Here is a 9438-nt window from a genome sequence, read left to right on the forward strand (position 1 = left end):
ACTCTTATAATCGTTGCGTTTGATTTGTCTTTCATTTATCTAATTTAAGTATACATTAAAACATTTTTTACCGATTACAAAAGTGACATTCTTATTTTAATCTCATATATTTTCTCATCCGGCACAATGATTTCTTGACTCTTTAAAAAATTTATATTGGTTTATGAAAAAACAAAGACTTTTTCTAGAAATTCTTGTATATAATTTATTAAGGCTCGATGGAGTGGCCTCAGTTAGAGGCTCGACAACCTCGTCGAACACCGGTCCGACCCCATGGCTTTCCAAGCTCGGTTCGACAATTCAGAGGATTTCCGCCGATGAGAGAAAGTGTGAGATTTAAGTGGTTAAATGCTTGTGACCGTTTTTCGGTCAAATATTCCCGTTTTTTTTTTTCAGAAAACTTAACCGTTTTTTTACCCTATATAAATGCTACTATATATCATACTTCATCACACTTAACCTTAAAGTATCTTCTTCAATCTTTCACTCAAAAAACTCTTTTATTATAGAGGGATCAGAAAGGGACGAACTTTAAATTTCTATATGTTTGTAACGTTGTGAAATTGTCAAAAAAAATGGCAAGGCGTAGAAACTTCTGAACGTTTAAGGGTTGTTCCTCTAAGCAAACCAAAAACATTCGAACGACAAAACTACAAAAATGGTCCCTATGGTATTCAAAAAATTTTGGATAGGGTTCAAAAAGTTTTCAACTTGCATGGACGGTCCAAAATCAAGAATTTCCTTTGGTTTTAGTCCTTGGAGAACTTGAAAATACCGTTTTGCCCTTTTTATTTCATTTTTTAATTTTTTATATTTCCTTTTAACACTTATTAATTAAAAAAATAAAAATAAAAGAATTGGGCCCACCCACCCCTACCCCTACTATCTCTCTCTCTCTCTCTCTCTCTCTCTTCAACAGCTACAAATCAAAGTCTCAGACAACACACATACGACTAACTTAAACACATACAAATCAATTTATGGGTTTTCTAGGAATAACGACTAACATAAACACATACTAATTCATGACTAATGGAACTGGAAGAAGAAGAAGCAATGTATTTGGGTTTGAAATCGGATGTAATGTGTCACGACTAGGAATTTGAAGTCTTGTAAACATTGAACAAAGATAACAAATGTAAACCAACAATGGGAAAGCATGTAAGATGCTTATTCATTAGCAACAAAATCTCAATCAAACACATCATATGTGCACTACAAATAGCCAACAACCTATTGAGAACCAAGAAATCCTTGTTTAAGTCCATTTTGGACTAGGATTTCCTTATTGGGCCCAATGGACCAATAAGCTTCCAATTGGACTATCTTTGGCTTAGAACTCTTGAATGGGCTCTAATTAGACCCACTTTCAATTATTTTAACATTTTGGGCCATATTGGGCCTAGAATGAAATAAAACACCTTAACGGTCCTCATTTGGGCCACAACTAACCTAATTAGCCCTAAGGGGCCATAAAAATTATTTCTTGATTTATTTTGGGCCAATAGTTATCTAAATTATCTATGATTTGGACTTAGGCATTTAAGGGCCCAATTCTTTCCTCTTTCTCTCCAAATCTCGGTCCAAGCCCAAATGAAAGGAGGAGTTGACTTCTCATGGCCACCTCATTTTTACATAATGGTTTTCCATGCAACTTATCCCATATCTCCATGCACACATCACCTGAAGACCTCTCTCTTCTCCTCTCTCTTTCTCTCGGCCGAAAAAACACCAACACACACACACTTCACTCAAAATCTCTCAAAGAAACTCTCTCCATTCCTCTCCAAAATTTTCGAGATCTAGGGAGCTTTCAAGGAAATTATCCCACAAATTCTTCATCTAAGGTAAGATCATGCTTGGATCTATGATCTAGATTCTTTTTTTTTTATCAAAATCTTTTCCTAACCCATGCAAAATCATGATCACTATCTTAGAAACCCTCTAAGTTCGAAATCAACAAAGGAGGGCTTGCTAGGGCCGAAAGTAATATCAAACTTCTCCCAACATTCTTCAAAACCGAAATCACAACTTAATGTGAGTTTCATACCCCCTTCTTTTCGGTTTTTATGAGTTTTATGGGGGAGAATACAAGAAAATGTGTAGATCTATGTGTAAATGTATGCTATGTGTGATTTGATGCATGTATGTGTGTGATATCATGTGTTTTGTGATGAATATGTTATCAAAAAGTGTGTAAAAACCGAGATCTAAGACATGAGAAAGGAAATAAACATAACTTAAGCTATTTTACACTAATCAAGTCAAGAAAAATAGTTTATAAGGTTAGGATAAACATACTTGAATATAAAACCCATTTTTGGGCTTAAATTGTCAAAAATACAAACTTGGGGCAAAAATCAACAAGTCACGGTTTCTTGAAGGTTAAAAGGGTCCAAAACAGTTTCCATAAATATTTTCCTGATTTTTAGAAATTTCTAAGGACTTAAAATGTAAATTTTTAACCTAATGGGCTAATTTTGGGCTTTTCGGCCCAATAAGCCCCAAAATGCGAAATTTTACAAGTTGAGGGGCTGTAAATGAAATTTTCTATAAAACAGGGAGTAATTAGCATAATAAAATGTTTATAAGGTTCAAAAATGCTTTTCATTATCAAAAAGGACTAAAACTGCAAACTTTTTAGATTTTGTGCCAAAATTATAAAAGTTGTGAAAAATGGGTCCTTAACCGAGAACCACTATTCTAGAGGGACTGAAACTGTCAACTGAATAAACTTTGGGGTAATATCGTGTTTTCATCAAATAAATCATACAAAAGTGTCAAGAAAAGTGTTTTAAGGACTAAAAATGAAATTCCTTTATATAAAAGGACCAAAAGTTATTTTTATAAAAGGAAGAGTAATTAAAAAGGGCCAAACTCTACTTACAAACAATCAAATTAAGATACAAGATCCGCGAATTACCGACGAATATGGAAAACAAATACACTCTTAATAATACATATCGTTACCAAACGAATTGATTCGGTCTCGAATCAATAACAACACAAAATCGTTAAACCAAAGTAATTCGTTAATCACACGATAACTACAATTAGTCAACATACAAACTTTGGGCTTGAAAGTTTCAAATCTTGTTTGTTGGGCCTTGCAAGCCCATCAACATGATCTTTAGGCCCAAAGGGATTATGCTTACGTGATATTGGGCCTTCTATGACCCAATTCCACGTAAAAAGGACTTTCAATAACTCTAATGTGTTATTGGGCCCTAATGGCCCATTAGTACTGCTAGTGAGGTCGAGAAGTCAAATGCGAGTTGGGCCAAGTGTCTTTCGCATTCCCGATAGCCTTGAATAACTCCTGGTAATAAAAGGGGCTTCGTACCCTCCTTTCTCCTCGGTTGTTGGGCTTATGAGAAAACAAAGTAAACAAATTTAGGACGATAAACAATAGTAATCAGGGTGGGTGGATTAAGTGAGTAGTAATGGCCGACGCCTTTAAGGATCGTTCGTAATCTGTGGTTATAAACTAGTCATTTTCCTAATGCGTGATTATAACAACTCACAAACCCTAATTAATCCAACGCCACCCGGGTAATCAAAAACATTTGACGTATCGGTATAACAATAAATAAGTCATGTATTTTACGTATTGGGAAAACATCGGGTTTTCCTGGGAAGTTCAACATTTTCACTTGTGTGACGTATACAAAGTTCAACAACTATACATGTTTTAAAAATCAACAAGCATATTTACGGATATTCACACTTTTTTTTTAAACAAATACTCTTTTCAAAAAATATCGGATTTTCTGGGCTTACAACTACACCAAATCATTTTACTACAACATTACTTATGAACTCACCAACATTTCATATGTTGACGTTTTTTAAAATAACTTGTATTCTCAGGTAACAGGTAAGCCGAAGAATAAGTACCAAGTTATGTCATGGTGTTTTGCTTAGATTATCTATCGAACGGTTTATGTTATGATTGACTAAAACAATGTAATGGATGTAAACAATATCAGTTGTATTATTTCAATGCATGGTGATGAATGATGTTATGATTCATGTATAATCATGGTGATGGTATTCAATTTAAGTCACAAGAGCCCTCAGACGTTTCCGCCGTCTGGTTCGGGGGTGTGACATAATGTATTTGGGTTGTGTGGATTCCCAGTTCAATAGGTCACCACCATTCCAAACTTTAATGACAACCAGGCTTGTACTATAATCGGAGGTGCAAAAGATCGTCAATAACTTCAAATTTGGATGCTCATTGAAAACCTATAGAGACCAGTGTGCAACCTAATTGCAAAAGAGGCGAACCTGGATGAGTTCATTAATTTGACCAATATTCCCCATTTAACGTTGTTCTTGGTGAGATTGACTTTTCATCTTTTTTAGTGATGGATAGCTTCTGTTTTTGAAACGTGGTGGAGATGCAGTTATTGAGGGGTTTATCGAGCAGATCTTTCATGGTGAGTTTGGAAGGGGAAATATGGTAAGTGATGAGTTGTATCTTCATGAATGTCGGTGGATCCGGTGGTGGCTCCTATACTTTTGCCACCAGCACTCGGTGTTGCTTCGTTCTCCGGCAAACTGAATAGAGACATATCGATGACAAAGAGAAACTTCTCAAACTTCTGAAGCACAACAGAGAGAAGTGATGTTGGATGAAGATAACTCGATTTTCAAGGAATAACAAAACATAGCAGCCAACTCAAAAGTCTTCGGAGCAGTTCGTGAAACTTTTTTACTCACATCTGATTTCGGGTTGTTGACGGGAAGCAATTGCAGTGGATCTGTGTGAGTAGAAGGCAACTTCCGGTTCTAATGGAGAAGGGGGTTCAATGTTTTTGGAGGTGAAGGAGAAAGACAAAGGTGGGTCGGTGTGTTTATGAGAGAGAGAGAGAAAAAAAAAACATGTGGGTTGGGTGAACCCGACATATTTTTTATTTTTCTTTTGTTTGTTTTTTTAATTAAGAAGGTATTAAAACAAATATAAAAATACAAAAAAGAAATGAGAAGGGCAAAATAGTCCTTTCAATATTTTTTGGACTAAAATCGCAGTAAATTCTTGATTTTAGACCGTTCATGCAAGTTAAAAATTTTGGGACCCTATCCAAAGTTTTTTTAATACCATAGGGATCAATTTTGCAGTTTTTTCCATCTGAAACGCGCATATTTAATCGTCTGATGCACATGTCGGGATTGACCTCAATGAATATGAGCATTTTTAGGTTCCAAGATTCAATCGTTCAATGAGAAGAGATCAAGCCAAAAGGAAAAGCAGCAACAATGGGTTCGGGTGACATTGAGCAACTAACGACCAAAATGGACTACTTGAAGTCGTCATTGGAACAATACTTGGCGGTTGCACAAGAGAACTAAAAAAAACATGTCATGGTGATCTTAACGTGAAACACTAGCAATCTCATTGGACGTTAAAAAAAATTACAATAAAAGAAAAATATGAGATTGCGAAAAAAATAACATTTAGGTTTCATTATTTAAGTTTGGTGGTTTTGATATTAAAAATTTTAGGTTCGTAAGTTTAATTCTATGTTTGTTTGTTGGTGTGTTGTAACTTTCTTTTCCAGTTAAATGAAATTTTAGTTTTTTAAAAAGTAGCATATTTGAAATGTTAATTTTTTGTATTAATTATTTGAAAAAAATGACATGGCAAATATAACAACCCATGTCATGTAAATAGTAAAAATTAGAGGGATTGTGCCAAATCATAGATGACGTTTAGATGGACATGACAAACTTAACACTACTCTCTCTTTTCTTTTGATGAGTAAAAGAAAAATAAAGAAAAACTGAGATTACATTCAAAAAGTAAAAGATAATTCTTCACCATACTCTATGGTCTAATGAGATAATTAAAAAAATTATGAAATTTTGACAATTGTCATAATTTTAATAAATAAAAATATTTAAAGACAAAAGATACGATACAATTTAATCACTTATATTCTTTACGTTTATTTGTCTTTCATTTATATAATTTAACTATACATTAGCACATTTTTTTTTACTATTTACAAAAATGACATTCTTATTTTTGATCTTAGATATTTTCTCACCCGACACAATGATTTCTTGACTCCTTAAAAAACATTATATAGGTTTATGAAAAAACAAAGATATTCTAGAGATTCCTGTATATAATTTATTAATTGTACAGTGATAATGTAAAAGCAGTTGGACGTTAAGGCGAGTCAGCAAGTTGTCGTTATCTACGTGTGGGTCCATGGAATCGCCACCGCCAATAATACACGTTAGTTGTTTCCTCCGCTCATCAACCCGGTTAATGGAAATTATTATCCGTTCGTTTATAATTTTATAAAGAGTAAATTACAGTTTTGGTCCCTTAGTTTGATCAACTTAGCATATTCAGTTAAATCTTTGAAATTTGACAAGTTGCATTTTTATGGTTTAAAGAAATTACATTGTACATTCTTAATCCACTTAAAAAGACCATTATACCCTTACTTTTATATATTTCTTTTTCTATATATATATATATATATATATATATATATATATATATATATATATATATATATATATATATATATATATTATATTTTTTATGATTTATATATATATTTTTAAATTTTATTCGAATATATTTTTAATGTTTTTTATATTTTGTTAGTTTATATTGTTTGACGTTTTATTTGAATAATTTTTCTAGTTTTTTTTTGATGTCTTGCTCGAATGTATCTTTTAATGTTTTTTGATATTTTGTTTTTTTATATATTTGTAAAGTTTTTTAAAAATTTTTTTTGTAAAAAAAATATAAAAATGTTAGTTACATGAGAATATGATTAACATATATTAGGTACATAATTATTTATTTTAATAAGGTCATTGTATAGGCTAACCAAAATTCAAAACAAGTGTCAATGACTTCGAGTTTAATTTTTATAGTTTTAGTATTTTTTTTTATTTCGTCCTAAATGGAAAATGTTAATTGTAACTCATATAACTCAAACACATGTGTCAATCTTTCGAGTTCATTTTTAAATTTTTAGAAATTTTGATCGTTTTAGAGCTATATGGTTTTCCAATTAGCTTTTATATAACTTGAAACCCTTTTCCGAATCTCAATTAGTCTATCTAATAATCTTATTAAAAATATAATTTTATACCTAATCTAACTTAATAATAATCACATTTAACGAACTTTTTTTTTACATTTTTTTTATAAAAGTACAAACAAACAAAATTTCAAAAAAATCAATATGTATTCAAAAACACGCAAAAAAAAACTAAAAAAAAATATTCAAAAAAATCATAAAAATATATACGAAAAAAATATAAAAAACATTTTTTGGTGTGTTGTTTGAATATAGTGTTTAATGTTTTTTTACATTTTTTATGTTTATATTGTTATGATGTTTTTTTTAATAATTTTTTTAGTTTTTTGGCGTGTTTTTTCAATACATTTTAATTTTTTTGACTTTTTGTTTGTTTATAATTTTTGCAAAAAATGTTAAAAAAAAGTTCGTTAAATATAAATATTATTAACTTAGATTAGGTATAAAATTATATTTTTAATAAGATGAATAGATAGGCTAACAAAAATACAAAAAAAAATTTCAAGTTATATAAAGGCTAATTAAAAAACCATATAACTCGAAAACGAATAAAAGTTCTAAAAAAGAACTAGAAAACATTGGCATATGTGTTTGAGTTATATGAATTTTGATTAGCATTTTTCATTCAAAAACAAAATGTAAAAAAAAAAACTAAAAAGATTGAATTTGTATCCATTAACACTCGATTTGAATTTCGGTTAGCATATACAATAACCCTGTTTAAATAGATAAGATAAAACTTCAAAAATGGTCCCTGTGGTTTCCAAAAATATAAAGTTTAATCCCTAAGTTCAAAATAACCTCACGGATCGTCCCTGTGGTTTCAAAACTTTTAACAAATGATCATTCTCGCTAACTCCGTCAGCTTTTGGCCGTTAACTTAAGGGTATTTTCGTTATTTTACTATGACAAGGACCATTTATGAAACTTTGTCTTATTTAATATATATATATATATATATATATATATATATATATATATATATATATATATATATATATATAATATAAAGGGGGCCTACCCATCTCTCTCTCTCTCTCTCTCTCTCTCTCTCTCTCTCTCTCCTAATTGGAAAATTAGGGAAAATTGACTCCATCCACCCGACTCGTTTACCCCATTCCATTTTATCTTCATAGAAACGGGTCATGACCTTAATTGTTTCTCCAATCGCTACTCGATCATTTGGTTTGCGTTCGACTGCAAGTGACCCTGAAGGTCTACCATGCCTGCCTTTTCCTCATAATTCAGGAATCAATCTTCCTTCAAATTCAACAACAACAAATCGAGTCGATCAAATAGGTGGAATCTCCGAAGAGTTATGGATGCGTGAGACTAGCGTTCGTTCATGGGGATGTAAGCTTCCTTCTTCTTTTTTGCTCTAGATAGACAAACTTTGAGGAAGGAAGAAGGAACAGTTGGTAAAATAGTGATTTGGGGTGTACTTCAACCTTCCCCCACTACATCTCATTTCTTTCCGAGAATGAATAAACCCCAGGAGCTGATTAGCTTCCGGGTTGGTTTCCAAATATGACCGAACAAGAAATCGGAAAGCTGCTTGTTCGTCGGCGTCGTTGAAAAAAGCTTTACCCTTTTGTGCTAACTCTTCTTCAAGCTCATCGAAGACTTTATTGTATGTCGCTTCGAATTCCGTCATAACTCTGCTTCAGGATGCTTTGGGAAGATTTGAGCATGAAAAATATCAATTTTTGAATAGAGCATGCTTGGGCTCTGATGGGTCAAGATACGAGAGGACACGGTGGCCACCGGTGAGTTAGTGGGTTTATCTTGGGTACATCAAGATTCAGGTTGTGGAGAGAAGGAAAGCTAAAAATGACGGAATCGGGTTTGCCTTTCGAATCAAAGTGAATGGAGAAGATGGGTATTCATATGACCTGGAAGTATGTATATGTGCTCTTCAGATCTGGGGAAGAAGAACAATTTGGTGGGGGTTTGACTTTCTTTTTACGTGTGTGTGAGAGAGATGTGAGACCCTTTATTTTAATATATATATATATATATATATATATATATATATATATTTTTTTTTTTTAATAAGACAAAGTTTCATAAATGGTCTTTGTCATAGTAAAATGATGAAAATACCCTTAAGTTAACGGCCAAAAGCTAACGGAGTTAACGAGAATGACCATTTGTTAAAACTTTTGAAACCACAGGGATGATCCGTGAGGTTTTTTGAACTTAGGGATTAAACTTGATATTTTTGAAAACCACAGGGACCATTTTTGAAGTTTTGTCAATAAATAATTATATACCTAATATGTGTTAATCATATTCTCATTTAACTAACTTTTAATTTTTTTTATACACAAAATATTTATAAAAAGCTTTAAAAATATATAAAAAA

This window comes from Lactuca serriola, chromosome 8 (assembly GCF_051521515.1).
Source record: "Lactuca serriola cultivar US96UC23 chromosome 8, Lser_US96UC23_V15, whole genome shotgun sequence".
NCBI classification, from domain to species: Eukaryota; Viridiplantae; Streptophyta; class Magnoliopsida; order Asterales; family Asteraceae; genus Lactuca; species Lactuca serriola.